This window comes from Sphaeramia orbicularis, chromosome 17, assembly GCF_902148855.1.
Source record: "Sphaeramia orbicularis chromosome 17, fSphaOr1.1, whole genome shotgun sequence".
NCBI classification, from domain to species: domain Eukaryota; kingdom Metazoa; phylum Chordata; class Actinopteri; order Kurtiformes; family Apogonidae; genus Sphaeramia; species Sphaeramia orbicularis.
In genome coordinates this window covers 15,141,941-15,160,349 of record NC_043973.1, presented here as the reverse complement: position 1 = coordinate 15,160,349, position 18,409 = coordinate 15,141,941, and positions in this window count along the sequence as shown.

Sequence of the window (18,409 nt, the reverse complement as noted above, 5' to 3'; positions counted from 1 at the left end):
GTGAGAGTGATTGTTTGTCTCTATATGTTCAGCCCTGCGATGAACTGGTGAAATGTCCAGGGTGTACCCCGTCTTCGCCCGTAAGTAGCTGGGATAGGCTCCAAGCGACCCCCATGACCCTAGTGAGGATAAAGCAGGTTCAGAAAATGAATGAATGAATGAATGATTAAATCAAATATAGCTGCAGTTTTTACAGGAAGAGTATGTGAACAAAACCAGATTTGTGTGTAGAAATTATGTGTTTCTATTGTTTTGAGAAAATAAAACTGTAAATTGAAAAACAATGTGGTGCCTCCTGGATGCCTCCCTGGGGAGGTATTCCGGGCATGTCCCACCGGGAGGAGACCTCGGGGAAGACCTGGGACACGCTGGAGAGACTATGTCTCTCGGCTGGCCTGGGAACGCCTCAGGGTCCCCCCCTCCCCGGGAAGAGCTGGAGGAGGTGTCTGGGGAGAGGGAAGTCTGGGCATCCCTGCTTAGACTGTTATCCCCACTACCCGGCCCTGGATAAAGCGGAAGATGATGGATGGATGGATGGATGGATGGATGGATGGATGGATGGATGGACAGATGGATGGACGGATGGATGGATGGATGGATGTGGTGCAGTTTAAATAACAAGACCATAGTGTTGAAATAACAGCCAACGTGCTTTAAAAAAAAAAAAAAAAAAGTTAACATTTAGCAATTTAACATTTTAAATATGTAAATTAATGGGCGGCTATGGCTCAACTGGTAGAGTGGGTTGTCCAATGACCAAAGGTTTGGGGTTCAAATCCTAGCTCTGACTGTCCACATGTTGAAGTGTCCTTGTAAGTCACTGAACCCTAAACTGTTCCCATGGGCCTGGTGGCTTCGAAGGCAAGGCAGGTTTATTTCTATAGCACCATTTCATGTACAGGACAATTCAAAGTGTTTTACATAAAAGCATTACAGCAGGGTGCAGGGGGAGCAATACAAAGTATAGGCTTTAAAAATAAACAGATAAAAACTTTAAGCTTAAAAGAAACAGTACAGATCTGAACTTCTGAATTAGAACTCGGTTCAAATGCAGGTGGGTCTTTAACCTGGATTTAAATAACTAACAACATTGTACCCATGGTGCTGTTGTACGATAGGATGAGAGGCTAAAATCACCCAGCATACCTCACAACATTTGAATATGGACATAAAAGTGTGCCTATAGTAGGTAGTCAGGTAATGTTTCTATTCATTTGGCGAGTTTGGCGGCGATCGGGCCCGTGAAGGTCTGTGGTGAGGTTAGAGTCGGTCCAAGGTGAGCTGGGACCCGGTCTGTGGTGAGCTGGGACCCTGTTAAAATCACCCAGCATACCACAACATTTGAATACGGATATAAAAGTGTGCCTAGTAGATAGTCAGATAATATTTCTATTCATCTGGCGAGTTTGGTGGTGATCGGGCCTGTGAAGGCTGAGGAAAACCCGTACAAACGGCCTCCTGTGCTGCAACATCGATCGGACGGATGGACACTGGACGGACACGAAACGTGCATTATAGCTGAATAGTGTTTCAGCTGATCTGAGGATTCCTGGGAGTTTGTTCCAGACATGTGGAGCATAGAAGCTGAACGCACCTTCTCCGTGTCTGGTTCTGACTCTGGGAACTGACAAAAGACCAGATCCAGTACTTTGAAAACACTTTGGACATGAAGGTGTATATAAGTGCAATCCATTTAAATATACATGTTAAAAATACATGCTTAAAATGTTAAATCTACATGTTACTCTGTAAATATGTTTACAGTTTGATGTGTGTTTTTAGCTTATTATTAGCTTACAGGCCGTAAGCTTTTGTCGTCATGCGGCGTCCGGCGGCATCGTTGTCTGTTGTCAGTAACAAAAATTTCAATCGTCTTCTTCTCTTAAACTACAATTCCGATTGACTTCAAACTTGGTATACAGCTTCTTTATGATGATGTCAACAAAAGTTAGTGAAATTATTTGGATCCGGATCTGATTCTGGATTTGGTGCGACTTTGAAAAATTTCCCCATTATAAGTGATAGGAAGTGGATCGATGCAATAACTCAGTAAATATAAATGATATCCAGTGTAAATTTCTACATTCCAGCCGTGATGGGGAGATGACCAAAACATAATGTCCACATGCTGATCAGGATCTTCTTCTGGATCCGGAAACTTACGGAAAATTTAACATGGGCTCTTTTGGGGAAAAATTTCAATCGTCTTTTTCTCCCAAACTCCAGTTCTGATTGACTTCAAACTTGGTATACAGCTTCTGTATGATGATGTCAACACAAGGTATTGAAATTATTTCGATCCGGATCTGATTCTGGATTTGGTGTGACTTTGAAAAATTTCCCCATTATAAGAGATAGGAAGTGGATTGATCCAATAAATCAGTATCAATGATATCAAATTGGAATTTTAATTTTTTACAGATCTGATTGGAATATGACCAAAACATGGGCTATTTCTGTAATAGAATAAATACACAGAACTGGGTGATAATAAATGGCATCTGGATACATTTCCCAAAGCTTTTAATTTGGCCGGTAAGCTACAGGACTATTGGTCCTATTTTTACAGTATTGTTCTGGTAACCACAGCTGCCATTTTTTTTCCCATAAAAACAATGGACAATGGGATGTTTTTACAGTGTGGGCAAATGAGAGCCTACACAGACACCTGTGTGAAGAGTGTCTTAAAAGCTTGATCCCCACTGGTAAAGAAGAGCCTAAGTGCCTTCAAAGTATAACAAGAGGAGGTAATGGGTAATTGAGTTTAAGTGCAGTATGAGTGCTTGTATCAGGGTTCATATAAGTACTGTTTCCCACTTGTTCGCAGATCATGATGCTCAGTACAGTGACACAGCAGGTTAACTCTGCAGAGCGAGGGGGTGCTTTGGAAGTGAACAAACTTGGCGGGAGGCGTTTGGCTTTGTTTCTCCCATGCTGGGTAACAGGATGTGCAACAGGGAGGTCATAGAGCCTCCAGGGGGAGAGTGAGGCCTCTGATTTATACACTGTGACCTGGGTCAGAGCCCTTAAATTCACTGAGGGGGCCCGGAGGACTCAGAGAGGATGCCAGAAGACAATCACCCCAGAGGTAACTAGAAGACATTCCCTGCCCTTCACTTTCTCTGGCCTGTGCCGCTCTCTCTCCCTCTCTTTCTCACAGTCTTTTCCCCTGGCCTTTAAAACACTCTTTCCTCTCTCCAGCCCCCTTCTGATGGTTGAACTTTAGTACACCCCGCTCTCAGCAAACCTTTGCTTCCTGCTGTTAATTACAGAAGGTGAAGCTGGTCTAATTGGCAGCCATGAGAGAACGCCAAGTTTTCACAGCTTGCAGCAACGAGGAAAGTATTAGAACGAAAAAGAAATCATGAAAATACAGATTAAAGATTAAAAACTTGGCATTTATACCCACTCCTCTTGCCATGAGCATGGTGATTATGTTTACTGTACCTGTTTGCAAAGGCACAAGGCTTTAATTCACCACTGAAACCACAGCATTTCAATCCAGCATAAATACACAGGAACTTGGAAGAGGAACTGTTGGAAATAAAGTGGTGAAAGCAAATTAGTCAAGGAGAAGCACAGATATTTGTGTAAAATAGGCTCTGAGGTGTACTCTGAATGTTAACCCTTTCGTGCATAGCGGTCACTACAGTGGACAGTTATTCTACAGCCGTTCTCTTGTATATTCATGGGTTTTGTTGTTTCAGTTCCGTATCAGCCAACACAGTGGACGCTTATGCACCATCCCATAATAATACACTGATATTCATACCATTACTGTAACTTTACTGTTCTTGATAAACCTGATCTGCAGTGACATGTTTGAGTGTAAATCAATTACTAATAAAAAAATTGGGAATATGATAAAACGTGAGAAAACATCACATTAGCTGTATTAAAAATGTTTTTATTTTATAGTTAAAACACAGTATATCACTTTCTGATATTGCATTCTTTGTTTCAAAAATTAAACACACGGTGTCCAGCGGAGTGGACGTTTTTGGAAAATTATGAGGGTAGATTTTTGTTGTTCGTTACGCAAAAATAAATATATAGATAAATTCAATTAAAAAAAAAAAAAAAATCACTTCAAGAAAAAAAACCTACTCAGTCAAAGAAAAAAGTGTTCAAATGCATTTTTTTTAATTTTAAATATTTTTTCGCATTTGTCTTATTTTGTTACTTTTAATTATATTTCTGATTATTTAATTGAATATTTTACCAGTTAAATCGCCCAAACTTGCTTTATTTGACTTTGTTTTCTAGTAGTGGAATGAATCACAGTACATTTACTATGCTACAAGTACAAACCAAAAACAAATATTTTCAATCAAAAAAAAAAAAAAATCACTTCACTCAAAAAGAGAAAAAATAATAATTTCAATCAAAGAAAAAAAGCGCTCAAACGCAATTTTTTGGATCTTAAATATTTTTTTTTGCGTTCAAACACTTTTTTTCTTTCACTGAAAAGGTTTTTTTTATTGCAATTGTTTAATTGAAAATATTTTTTTTTATGGTTAGAGCAATAAAGAAACAAATCTACCTTCATAAAAAATAGGTTCAATAAAAAAATTCTATTGCATTGTTTTTTTATGCCTAAAGAGGAATAAAAACACTCAGGAAAAAATCTCAACTAAGGTTCTCATAATTCATGCATGAAAGGGTTAAATCACAGGTGTCAAACATGTGGCCCTGGGGCCAAATCCGGCCCGCCAAAGGGTCCAGTCTGGCCCCTGGGATGAATGTGTGAAATGCAAAAATTGCACTAATACATTAATCATTTTAGTTCAGGTTCCACAAACAAACCAATTTAACCTTATGTGGGTTGGATCAGTAAAATACTATCATAATAACCCATAAATACTCACAACTCCAAATGTTTCTCTTTGTAAATGTAAAAATTGTCATGTCATTTTACTGTATTTACACTAAAGCAAACTAACATTTCACAAAAACACAAATAACCTCAACAAAGATAAACATTTTGAAATGTCTGCAGTGTAATTTTAACAATATTCTGCCTGTTATTAAATGTTTTGTGTATTTGTAGATCCACTGTGATCTGTACACTGCAATTTACATGTTTAAATGATAAACTGAGGCCGAATGTTATTAAAATTGTACTTAGTTTTCTTAAGAAATTTCAGTTTGTTCATGTTATTCACATTGTTTTAAAGGATAGATAGTAACTGTAAACATTTTCATTGCATAATTTTACTTTTTTTTGTTCTAAAACCTAGAGGAAAGTTTGGAGTTGACATTATTTATACATTATTATGTTATTATTTCACTGGTACGGCCAACCACAGATCAAATTTGGCATAATGTAGCCCCCAAACTAAAATGAGTCTGACACCCCTGATGTAGATGTTCATAAAAATTCATATTGAAGTTGAGGGTTATTATATCAAATGATATAATAAATGATAAATGTTTAAATGATGAAGTGAGACATGATATTGTTAAAATTACACTTAAGAAATTTCAGTTTGTTCATGTTATTCACATTGTTTTAAAGGATAGTTGGTAGATGGAAACATTTTCATCACATAATTTGACCTTTTTTGCTCTAAAACATAGAAGAAAGTTTGGAGTTAACATTATTTATATATTATTATGTTATTATTTCACTGGTCCGGCCCACTGCAGATCAAATTTGACTTAATGTGGCCCCTGAACGAAAGTGAGTTCGACACCCCTGGGTTAAAATAATAAGTAGGCCTTTAAAGGACTGAAGAGAGTTATGTGTGTTAAAACATATGGAATAAAATGTAAAAGAAAGCATGTGTATGAAGCGTTGCAGAGGGCTAAATGAAGTACAACAACAGAGTCCAATTATATAGACAGCTAAGATAATAATAGAAAGACAAACACAGCTTGGATCTTGTCTTTTTTGTACACATTCTGCACTTCTATGTGAGCCAAAGTGCAAAAGGGGGGGACTTCACTGAGCGAAGGTCAAAAAAACAAGCCAGTCATTTATTTTTTGAAGGCTCCGTCTCCTGCGATGCATACAATATAGTCTCCCATGATTCCCTCAGGACAAACAGCAGGTGCACAGACAGACAGAGTGACAGACTTAAAACACAGGGTCACATACCTCGCTGTTGACAATGAGTGATGGAGATGCAGGAGGTCAGTTTGGAAAGAGCTGGTTTAGATTTTTGAGCTAATTCTTTAGTAAACACTGAAAACAAAGCAATGTGGACTTAGCCTCCTGGACTGATGTGAATACTGGGTAATACAGCCAGGTATTTTTTCTGGAGAAGGGTTTATGTGGCACTGAAGGAAAATCTGAGTGCGCTATGATGAAATGCATGTGTTTTTGTTTTTTGTTTTTTTTTCATTGACTCATAATGACAGATAAGTACAGGTTTTAAGCACAGACAGTGTGTCAGAGGTGAACTCCAAACGGTAAACTTTGTGTTTGTCTCTTAATTTGGCACACCCTGTAATGTTACGTAAGAAAAATATCTGGGTAAAAGGTTGTGTTATTGTTGTGAATATCTGCTTCATGACAACATGTTCAGAAAAGATCTGCACGGCTCTTATCAAACTGTAACACAGTGCATGTGTCATATTCATTCAATGAAAATGCGATAATAAAAAGGCCTTGTCTGCATAATGGATGAAAATATACACAATAAAAATACTGAAATGGAGATATTAGAAGATAGATATTTGACAGAAAGATATTTGAAGATATTAAAATACAAAACAGATGAAATAACAAACGCAAACCAATAAAGACCCAGTACTACTTTTGTGGTTGTTCCCAAATAAATGTTTCTCTATATTTATCCTTTCATAAGTAATGTATCATCAGTTATTATAATATCCTTTGTTTTCCATTTTTTCAGTCAAAATGTAGGTATTTTCCTATATTTAATTCACTGATCATGTAGATCACAGGTGTGAAACATGCGGCCCGGGGCCAAATCCAGCCCGCCAAAGGGTCCAGTCTGGCCCCTGGGATGAATGTGTGAAATGCAAAAATTACACTAATACATTAATCATTTTAGTTCAGGTTCCACAAACAAACGAATTTAACCTTATGTGGGTTGGATCAGTAAAATACTATCATAATAACCCATAAATACTCACAACTCCAAATGTTTCTCTTTGTAAATGTAAAAATTGTCATGTCATTTTACTGTATTTACACTAAAACAAACTAACATTTCACAAAAACACAAATAACCTCAACAAATATGAACATTTTGAAATGTCTGAAGTGTAATTTTAACAATATTCTAACTGTTGTTGAATATTTTGTGTATTTGTAGATCCACTGTGATCTATTCGCTGCAATTTACAAGTTTAAATGATAAACTGAGGCAGAATATTGTTAAAATTGTACTTAGTTTTTTTCAGAAATTTCAGTTTGTTCGTGCTATTCACATTGTTTTAAAGGATAGATAGTAACTGTAAACATTTTCATTGCATAATTTTACTTTTTTTCGTTCTAAAACATAGAGGAAAGTTTGGAGTTGACATTATTTATATATTATTATGTTATTATTTCACTGGTACAGCCCACCGCAGCTCAAATTTGGCATAATGTGGCCCCTGAACTAAAATGAGTTTGACACCCCTGATGTAGATGTTCATAAAAACTCACATTAAAGTTGAGGGTTATTATATTAGAAACAGAAAACAAAGGAAGAGTGACTTTTTCATCATAATATATCTTTAACTGAACATAAAACAAGTGTGTCCATCCACTGTCATTGATCAAATTCCATGGGTTTTACTGGTGAATGAATGTTGTAGAAGATGACGGTGTTTCCATGTTCACTACAGAACCTCTGAACGTCCAAATGGGTCATATCTGATGACCATTAAAAGATGAAAAACTGCATTTTACAGTTAAAATGCTACTTCTAATGCGTTTTCATTTCAGATTTTTTTTCAAAATTAGTTTGTCCATCCAAGAAGCCCTGAGGATACATCACCAACATTTATTCATGTAAATAGTTGCTGAAATAAAATCAATCCAAGGCATTTGTTAAACAGAAACAGAGTGTAATTTCCAAAAAAGTCCTCTGGTTTAGTTACTTTCTTCCTCATATTATATATTCTTTAAAAAATATGCAGTTGTTGAATATAGTTTCAAAGTTGGAAAAACCCACATTTTCCCACAATTTAAGTTCATGTTAATTGCAGATATACAGCTGCCTATGAAGTTAGAATAAATATTTTTACCTCTTCTTATGAAATGATTGTGACAATATAATTTATTCTTGAATAAATTGTCTGAAAACCAAATTATTTCAATTTAATGGCATTTAATGGGACTTTTTTGCAAAGATATCAATAACTGAACATAAACCAAGTATCTTCATCCACAGTCATTGATCCAACTCCATGGGTTTTACTGGTGAATGAATGCTATAGAAGATGACGGTGTTTCCACTTTTACTACAGAACCTCTGAACGTCCAAATGGGTCATATCTGATGAACATGAAAAGATGACGAACTGCATTTTACAGTTAAAATGCCACTTCTAATGTGTTTTCATTTCAGTTTTGTTTTGTTTTGTTTTTTTTCAAAGTTAGTTTGTCCGTCTAAGAAGCCCTGAGGATACATCACCAACATTTATTCATGTAAATAGTTGCTGAAATAAAATTAATCCAAGGCATTTGTTAAAGAAAAACAGAAAAAAAGTCCTATTTCCAACAATAATGTCCTCTAGTTTAGTTACTTTCTTCCTCATATTTTTAATTCTTTAAAAGAAATGCAGTTGTTGAATATAGTTTCAAAGTTGGAAAAACCCACATTTTCCCACAATTTAAGTTGATGTTAATTGCAGATATACAGCTGCCCATGAAGTTAGAATAAATATTTTTACTTCTTCTTATGAAATGATTGTGACAATATAATTTATTCTTCAATAAATTGTCTGAAAACCAAATTATTTCAATTTAATGGGCATTTCATGGGACTTTTTTGCAAAGATATCAATAACTGAACATATGCCAAGTGTCTTCATCCACAGTCATTGATCCAACTCCATGGGTTTTACTGGTGAATCAATGTTGTAGAAGATGACGGTGTTTCCACTTTTACTACAGAACCTCTGAACGTCCAAATGGGTCATATCTGATGACCATGAAAAAATGAAGAACTGTATTTTACACCAATTATTGACATGGATTCATAGATTAGTGCAGGGGTCACCAATCCTGGTCCTCGAGGGCCGGTATCCTGCTTGTTTTAGATGTATCTCTCTTCCAACACACCTGATTCAAACCATAAGCCTATCATCAAGCTCTGCAGAAGCCTGATAACGACTGTCAGGTGTGCGGGAAGAGGGAAATATCTAAAACATGCAGGATAACGGCCCTCGAGGACCAAGATTGGTGACCCCTGGATTAATAGATCAGCAGGTATTAAACAATTTACATCAGTAGATGGTTTTGGTCGGTGGTGGGTGTTTGGGTCTTTATGGGTTAATTAATCTAAGAATAATAATGAGGTGTTGCTTCTGCACAGTGAAAACCTTTATTTTGATACTTTTGTTTGTATATGTGTGATTAGAGCTCATAATGAGGTGATATACAGGGATTTAAGGACCTATTGTATCTTGTGAATAGAGAGTAGTAGGTGTAAGCATTTCACAAAACACTCAACAAGAACAACAGTCATGTTTTTCTGTTCATGTTGTTTCATATTGCTGATAATTGTAACACGTTCTGTTTGTTTTTTTGCTGATGTGAGAGAAAAACAAGAGCCTGTTTACTCGGTCTGAGGGCACTGATTTTTCTCTTATTTATTCAGTGTTTAAATGTGTATTATTTCACTGACAAGAGGAAATAAAACAGCCCATTGCCTCCATTTAATGTTGTAAGTCTATCTCATTCATGAAGTCTTTAACATGTGGTTTCACTAAGACATGCACATATATACATATACACACATATACTGCAGTTATTTATCAAACATTCATACAGGTCTGTGCAAAAGTCTCTAGGTTTGTTGTTTTTGTAGGGTTAAAATAAGCAGACATGTTCATTTCTCATTCTTTTTCCTTCAGATACAACAAGAAAATACAGGAAATATGTGGACAGCCTTAAAAGGCACACAAAAAACTGAACTAAATGGGACCCCATGATAAGAAACAGCACAAACAGTTACAAACATCTGACATGTGTTGAGTGAAACTTGTATATATCTTCACAATTTGCTGCTTTACATCTTTACAGTAAAAATAAAAGGTGATGGAAATCAAAATGGCCAAGAATTTTAATTTAAGCACAATTTCACTCTTTTCATATTAATTTTTTTGGCCTATTAAGAGCTGGTTTGCAATGGAGATCACCAGGAAAAAACACATAAAAAACACATAAAAGCACAAGTCAGTTCAAATTAATATTAATATTAATATTAATACATTGTTATGACCTTTATTTCACCATGTAGTAAATCAATGTGAAGGCCTAATCTCCAAAAAATATATGGGTGCTTCTATAAAACTGGGTTCATTTTGGTACCTGGCACTTTTCCAGCTTTTTAGACCCAATAAAAAAAGAGAAATTTAGACGTATTTCCCCCCAGGATGTACCCAATGATGACTTCAGATAAATGCAAAAAAAATTATACTCTTGCTCTGAGCCATCCCAAAATTAATGAGTTTTTAGTAAAATATTGGGGAGAAAAATAGGACCAAAATTGGGACAGGAAAAGCTACCAATAGGTGTCAGTGCATTTTACCTGGACCACATGGCTGTAAATGGTCTTATATACCACTATAAATAAAGACACTGTGTTAAATTTGATGATCCTAGTAGTTTTTCTAACCCAGACACATGGGTTTTTCATGAATCAGCAGTCTTATTCCAAGTTTTGTGTGTAATCCATCGCGTCCACTCACGCTACATGCGGAACCTGCCCAGTTAAACACATATAAATCAAATGATTTTACAACACTGGTCATTTTTATGAAACACACTCCCTTGCATAATTAGTTCAATTCCCAAAATGTACCTGTGAGAGAATAAAGAGATATTCCCAAAAATAGTAGCGTGTAATTTTCGTGTCCTTTTGACCATGTTACGCGCAGATTTTTGTATTAAATATAATGTAAGATAATATAAAAATGTTTTATCTGAAAAATATTTTCTCTTTTATCCCAGCAAATATTTATTTCTAAAATAGACCCAAAGTGCTTCCAAACTTGCTTCATAACATTAGTCTACATCTGGTTTGAATTTTTTGCCCCTATGTCCTGTTTTTAGGGACCAGTTTCACAGAAGCACCCACATATATACATATATTTATTCTGGAAAACATGACAAGGTAACTAAAAAAAATGAACAAGCAACTGAGTAATAAAATGATAAAACCAATTAAAATATTAATCAATTTCTTTGGCTAAATCAACAGCTATTTGTAAAATACTGGGATATTACCGTACCTATTTGCTCAGTTAAATCCAGGTGGTGTGTTTTTTGGCAGGTTGAGCATATACAGGAATAAATATGCATTCAGAGTATCTAAGGGTAAATTTTTTAAGTATGGGGGATGTTTTTTCTTTTAATTCAAGAGTGAAAACTTTTCTTTTTGGGAACAACACTGTAAATTTGACTCCTTTACTTACATCTTCTATTTTTTGTACATTTTATTGTGAATGTTTATTGTTGTTTTATGTTTATTTTGTATGTTTTTAATTTTATGGGTTGTTTTAAATGCTTTTATACTCTAAAATAGCATACATTCTTTAATGTCAGTCTAAGAATTTGTCCAATTTTTGTGTCCAAATCTGTAACTGTGAGCTGTATTTTTCTTCCACTGAGATTTTCTTTCACCGCTGGATTACTGTGTTAATACACTGTTGCACATGAAATTGGAATAATTTTGTTTTCAGACACTTTTTTTTTTCCTTCTTATACACAGTAATCACCTTTGACCAGTTTCAGTGATTACACACTGAGTCCGAGTTACACTTAATCTACTGAGAATAAATCACACTGTCACAATCGTTTCATGAGAAGAGGTAAAAAAAAAAAAAAAAAAGAAAAATATGAATGTAATATTTTAAAAAAGGAAAAAAAAAGCTTAGGTTCATCGTAAACAAAGGGTCCTCAGTGAAGAAAGCACCCCAACAGGATGCAGGTGGTTGAAGTTGGACTTAAACTGATGCACATGCTAAAGTAATCACATGTTTCAGGTAATTCCATCAATCCTCAGTCTGCAGTTTAAGAAGTTCTGGCCGACACAGACATCTCCAAAACAACTTAAATCCAAAAACACTGGAAGAATCCAAAGCTCAGACCACTTTCCAGAGTCATTCTATTTCAATTAGGACTTAGGATTTGAGATTTACATGGATCAAGGAAGTCATTAGTGATTGTTGGGATTTTAATGGAGCGACTCAACAGATGGTGAAGATGTCGACTCAGCGTGGAATCTGATAAGACAAGGAGTGTCACTAGAACTTTATCCAAACTGGAAAAACTGCACCTCAACATGAACAGAAGTAGAAATATTTTCCATTGTTAGTTGGTTGTTTTCAAACACATGTATATTCAGCAGTGGAATGTAAAAATAACACAATATTCAGATTTTTTTTTTTTTTTTTTTTTTCTGAAATGCATTTTTTTTTTTTCCCATAAAGACCCAAACAACCACTGGTGACCAAAAGCATCTACTGATCTAAAATGTTTAATAACTTCTGATTCACTAATTCTATCAATACATGTAAATAATTGGTGTAAAATACAGTTTAACATCTTTTCATGGTCGACAGATATGACCCATTTGGACGTTCAGAGGCTCCGAAGTTACCGTGGAAACACTGTCATCTTCTACAACAGCGGTGTCAAACTCATTTTGGTTCAGGAGCCATATTTAGCCTAATTTGATCTCAAGCGGGCCAGACCAGTAAAATAATGACTTAATAACCTATAAATAATGACAAATCCAAGTTTTTCATTTTGTTTTAGGACAAAAAAACCTCCAATTAAATTATGAAAATATTTACATGCTACAAAAAAAGATGTGAATAACCTGAAAAAACTGAAATTTCATTTGAAAAATTAGTGCAATTTTAAAAATATTATGCCTTGACTTATTATTTATATGTGTACATTACACACAATGTTATATAAACATTTGGTAACAGGCAGAATATTGTTAAAATTTTGGAGTTTGGAGCTAAAATTTGAACAATTTCTACAATATTACATCTGTTATTATTAACACAACTACAGATCACAGTGGATCCATAAATGCACAAAACATTTAGTAACAGGCAGAATATTGTTAAAATTGCACATTTCAGTTGTTCATCTTTGTTTTTATTCATGTATTTATTTGCATTTTATTGTGAAAGAATAGTTTTGGAAATGTGAATCTTTTCACAAATTTTTTCCACATAATTTTTTACAAAGAAAATTTGTATTTGTCATTATTTATGAGTTATTGTGTTGTTATTTTTTACTTTTAACTTTGCATTGGTCTGTATGTGGACCCTGAACCAAAATGATTTTGACAGCCTTGACTGTTCAGGTTCATTTTTGCACTTTCATCCCGCGGGCCAGAATGGAACCTTTGGCAGACCAGATTTGGCCCCCGGGCCACATGTTTGACATCTCTGTTCTACAACATTGATTCACCAGTGAAACTCATGGAGTTGGATCGATGACAGTGGATAGAGATGCTTGTTTTTGCATTCAGTTATTGATATTTTTGCTGAAAAAGTCACCTTTTCTTCAGTTTTCTCTTTTTCTGATATAATAACCCTCAACTTTAATTAAAATTTTTATGCACATCTACATGTTCAGTAAATTAAATGTAGGAAAATACCTGATATGCACTTAAAAATGCAAAATACAGAGGATAATATTATAATAAATGATGATAAATCACTCAAGAAAGGTTAAATAGAGAAAAAAATTCATTTGGAAACTGCAAAGAAGTTGCACTGGGTCTTTGTGGGTTAATCTTATTTACATATTTGGTGTATATTCCAGTTGTACATATACCAATACAAAGACTGAGAAATGTATATGTGTGGTCATAGTCTTGTTCAAACAACAAACCTACTGTACTTTCCTTGACTGATTCTTTTCATGCACCATCATACATTTACAGTTTTCAGATTTTGACTTTGCATCCTCGTCTTGTCCAGTGAAAAAAACATATTTACAATCATGTTCATTTTTAATCTCCTGGTAATGTGGGGATGAAGTGTTCTTTTGTGGGAAGGGAAAATATTTCCCCAACTCCCAAAACTTTATGACACTGTGTAAAATGTAAATAAGGACAGAATTCAATGATTTGCTAATCTCACAAACCCATGTTTTATTCACAAAGAAAACATATCGAGTGTTTAAAGTCAGAAAACGCTGTAAATGGTAGAATCCTGTCTCCAAAAAGCTGGACTGAGAGCAGCAAAAGATTGGAAAAGTAAATGATACTAAAATAAAACAGCAGGAGGGACATTATTCAACTCCACTAATTAGCAACAGATCTGTTACTGAGTTTTTCCTACATAGAGATGGGCAGACATTCACCAATCTGCAAAAAACAGCACAACAGACAGCACAAACAGTTTCAGAATAACATACCTCACCTGAAAAATCCTAAAAACTTTGAATATCTCAGTTCATGAAAGTTGACTTTTTATATACAAAACAGAACAGTGATGCTATAAATATATGACTGTGGTGCATTTTTGTAGATTAAACTACAAAAAATATATAAAATAATTCAAATGAGGTTCACTTTAAACATCTACAATGCTAATTTACAACAGTCACATTAATGCAACACTAAAATCAGACCAAAAACACACACACAGGGACCATTTACTACACTGTAACTACTTATGCTTCATATTTTAAGCATTTTGTGGGAGTACTCTTTAGTGTTTTAAATGCAGAACCTGTACTTGTAGATTAGTTTCATTTAGTTTAGTTTAGTTTAGTTTAGTTTAGTTTAGTTTAGTTTAGTTTATCTTACTTTAGTTTAGTTTAGTTTAGTTTAGTTTAGTTTAGTTTAGTTTAGTTAGTTTAGTTTAGTTTAGTTTATCTTACTTTAGTTTAGTTTAGTTTAGTTAGTTTAGTTTATCTTACTTTAGTTTAGTTTAGTTTATCTTACTTTAATTTAGTTTAGTTTATCTTACTTTAGTTTAGTTTAGTTTAGTTAGTTTAGTTTAGTTTATCTTACTTTAGTTTAGTTAGTTTAGTTTAGTTTAGTTTATCTTACTTTAGTTTAGTTTAGTTTATCTTACTTTAGTTTAGTTTAGTTTATCTTACTTTAGTTTAGTTTAGTTTATCTTACTTTGGTTTAGTTTAGTTTAGTTAAGTTTAGTTTAGTTTAGTTTATCTTACTTTAGTTTAGTTTAGTTAGTTTAGTTTATCTTACTTTAGTTTAGTTTAGTTTAGTTTAGTTTATCTTACTTTAGTTTAGTTTAGTTAGTTTAGTTTATCTTACTTTAGTTTAGTTTAGTTTATCTTACTTTAGTTTAGTTTAGTTAGTTTAGTTTAGTTTTTCTTACTTTAGTTTAGTTTAGTTTAGTTTTGTTTATCTTACTTTACTTCAGATTAGATTAGATTACTTTACATTACATTACATTACATTACATTACATTAGACGTTATTGATCCCACAGTGCGGAAATTCAATAATCAAGGACAACAGAATAAAGTGCAAGAAAAAGTGTGCATGCATAAAGATAGATAGATAGATAGATAGATAGATAGATAGATAGATAGATAGATAGATAGATAGATAGATAGATAGATAGATAGATAGATAGATAGATAGATAGATAGATAGATAGATAGTGCAAGAAGAACAATTTAAAATTTAAATAATACTAGTACTAAAAACTCTACAGATGATGTCCATATACAGACAGTCCAGATGAGGTTCCACAGGTTACAGGTTAGTGAAGTATATTCAAACTTCTGGGGTAAACTCAACTCCTTTAACTGAAAATATTATCATTTTGCTAAAGAAAGTACAGCTAAAACTGACTAAGTTCTGCAAAAATGACAGAGCTGAAGAATGAACAGGCCCTCCAGTGAGAGGTCAGACCCCTGTAGTTCTGGAAGAACACTTAATTGAAGCCGTCTTTCCCTTTTCTTGTCCAAACCAGTGGCTGCTCAGCGCTGGTTGACAGTCAGAGGCTGCCTGCCAGTTCACCACCTCTTTCCCAGAACAGGCCTCATTCAGCCTCAGTTTAAGTGTCTCCTCCATCTGACCTGCCTGAATCACCACCTCTGTTGACTAATGATGCAGGGAATTAGTATCATTGTGATCAGTACCCTACACCCGCTGACCCCGACCGCTTCCTACTCTTCAGGGAACAGTGTATGTGCTTGGATTTTACGCAGGAGGCCAATTAGTTCATGGGAATCAGGTTTGATAACCGGGGCACAAACCGGGGGACTAGTTTCTGGGGCAAAAAGGGGACAAAGCTCAAGCCCAAGCTCCAGAGAGACCCGACAGCTACTGATTAGCACGTCTGAGGCTTCGGGTCAATGAAATGGAAAACATGTGTTCTGGAGATCTACTTCAGCACCAACAGCTGAACCATTTGAACAGAATCCCCAGACACAGCAAATATGCATGGAAGTTATTTACAGCTACTGCATTTAACACGCTATTTACCCTTGGCCTTGGCAACTTGTTTTGGTCTCCAGATGGATTTTTTTTATTTGCACAAACAGTGACTTATAGTAGAGTTCCTCTTAATGTACACAAGCCAAATATTTACATCATAAATGTTCTATTTTAGTTGCTCAGTGGAACCGAATCCATCATCATATATCTGTGCACATTAAGAAACAACAAACCCAGTCACCAGGAAAAAAAAAAAGTCATTATACACGTTATACAAATTAGAAAAAATGCATACTTTATGGAGTTTTTCCTAAACCAAACCATAAAAATTAGAGTTGTGGACATATTTTGTTTCAAAGATGCAGACATCGTGATCAAACTGAATCACCTGAATCGCCGTACGAATCGCCGTACGTTGACGGCGCCACCGCTGCTCCGCCGCCACTCTTCAGCGCCTCCTCTGCTTCTGCAGCTCCTCTTTTTTATGCTGGTTTTTTCTTTCTTTTCTCTGGGAAGAGGTGTGAACCTTCACACCTCTACCTTTTATCCACTGAGAATGACTTACTTTGTGTTTTTGTAATATTTACACTGCAAATTATTTGGTTCTTGCCAAGACAAACAAACTGAGATTCAGAAGTGTTAGATGATCTATGTTGTTTTAAGAGTTATTTTCTTTATTTCAAGTGTTCACACATGCTTATTTCTAGATTTAACAATCTTAATTCAAGAAATCTTGTCAAGTGAAATTATCTTGCTGCGTGGACAGATATTTCACTTGTTTTGAGTACCTTTTTACTCAGATTTAGTGTTTTTATCTTGTTTTTAGACACCCCTTTTTTTTGCAGTGTAAGTACTTTGATGGATCACACAGAAAGTACACACAAGTGTATTGAAAAGATCGAGCTGTTTAGATTACAGATAGTGGTTAATGTACAATAACACACACTGATGCCCATTTAGTTGGAATAAAATATTTACATCACTTTTCATGAAATGGTCATGATAATGTGATTTATTCGCTATAGAAAAAGTGTAACTGGGATATGAGAATATAACATCAAAACTGTGTATGACTTGTCCTTGTGTGACTTTTTGCATGATGTTTGCTGAAAAGTGGGCCAAAAATTATCCTTTTTCAGTGACAAATAATTTGAAAACCCATATTAATCCTGTCGCTGCTTGCAAATTTTCTTTGAGCTTGCTTCCTTTTAACCTTAGAAGAAGAGCTTATGGTCTGGCCTTTTGATTGAGTATCAGTTTCAGGGATTTCAGTTCAAAGTCAATGACGTCATATCAGCCAGTTCCTCAGAAGACGTCCTGTGACAATTATGTTTGGATTTTTTGGCTTCTAGGTAAGAACTGGACTTATAATTCTTTATGTAGAGTTGATATTATCATAAATCTGTATGTATTAGACACAATTCTCTTTCTTTTTCTGTTGTGAATAAAGCATTACCCAACAATTAAGTATATTCTAATATTAGATAAGTCAAATCATTACTTGTACTAACCCTGCCCCCATCAGTTTTTAGTTTGTGAAAAAAAGACGTACCATTGTAAAAAAAAAAACTTGCATTCACTCAGTTTTCAGTATCTAACCTCCAAAATTTAATCAATTATACCCACCTACATGGGCTACAGTTAGTTTATATTATTTAGGCCCATTTACTTTCCTAAAGTGAGATCAAGTTTTTTTTTACAACCAAATTTTCATATTTGTTTTTGAAACTACCCACCAATTTGTTAGATTTTGACTTACTCTGTCAATGATGAAACCAATTTAACCCTATCATACATGAATCATGAGAACCTTGGTCGAGATTTTTTTTCCTGAGTG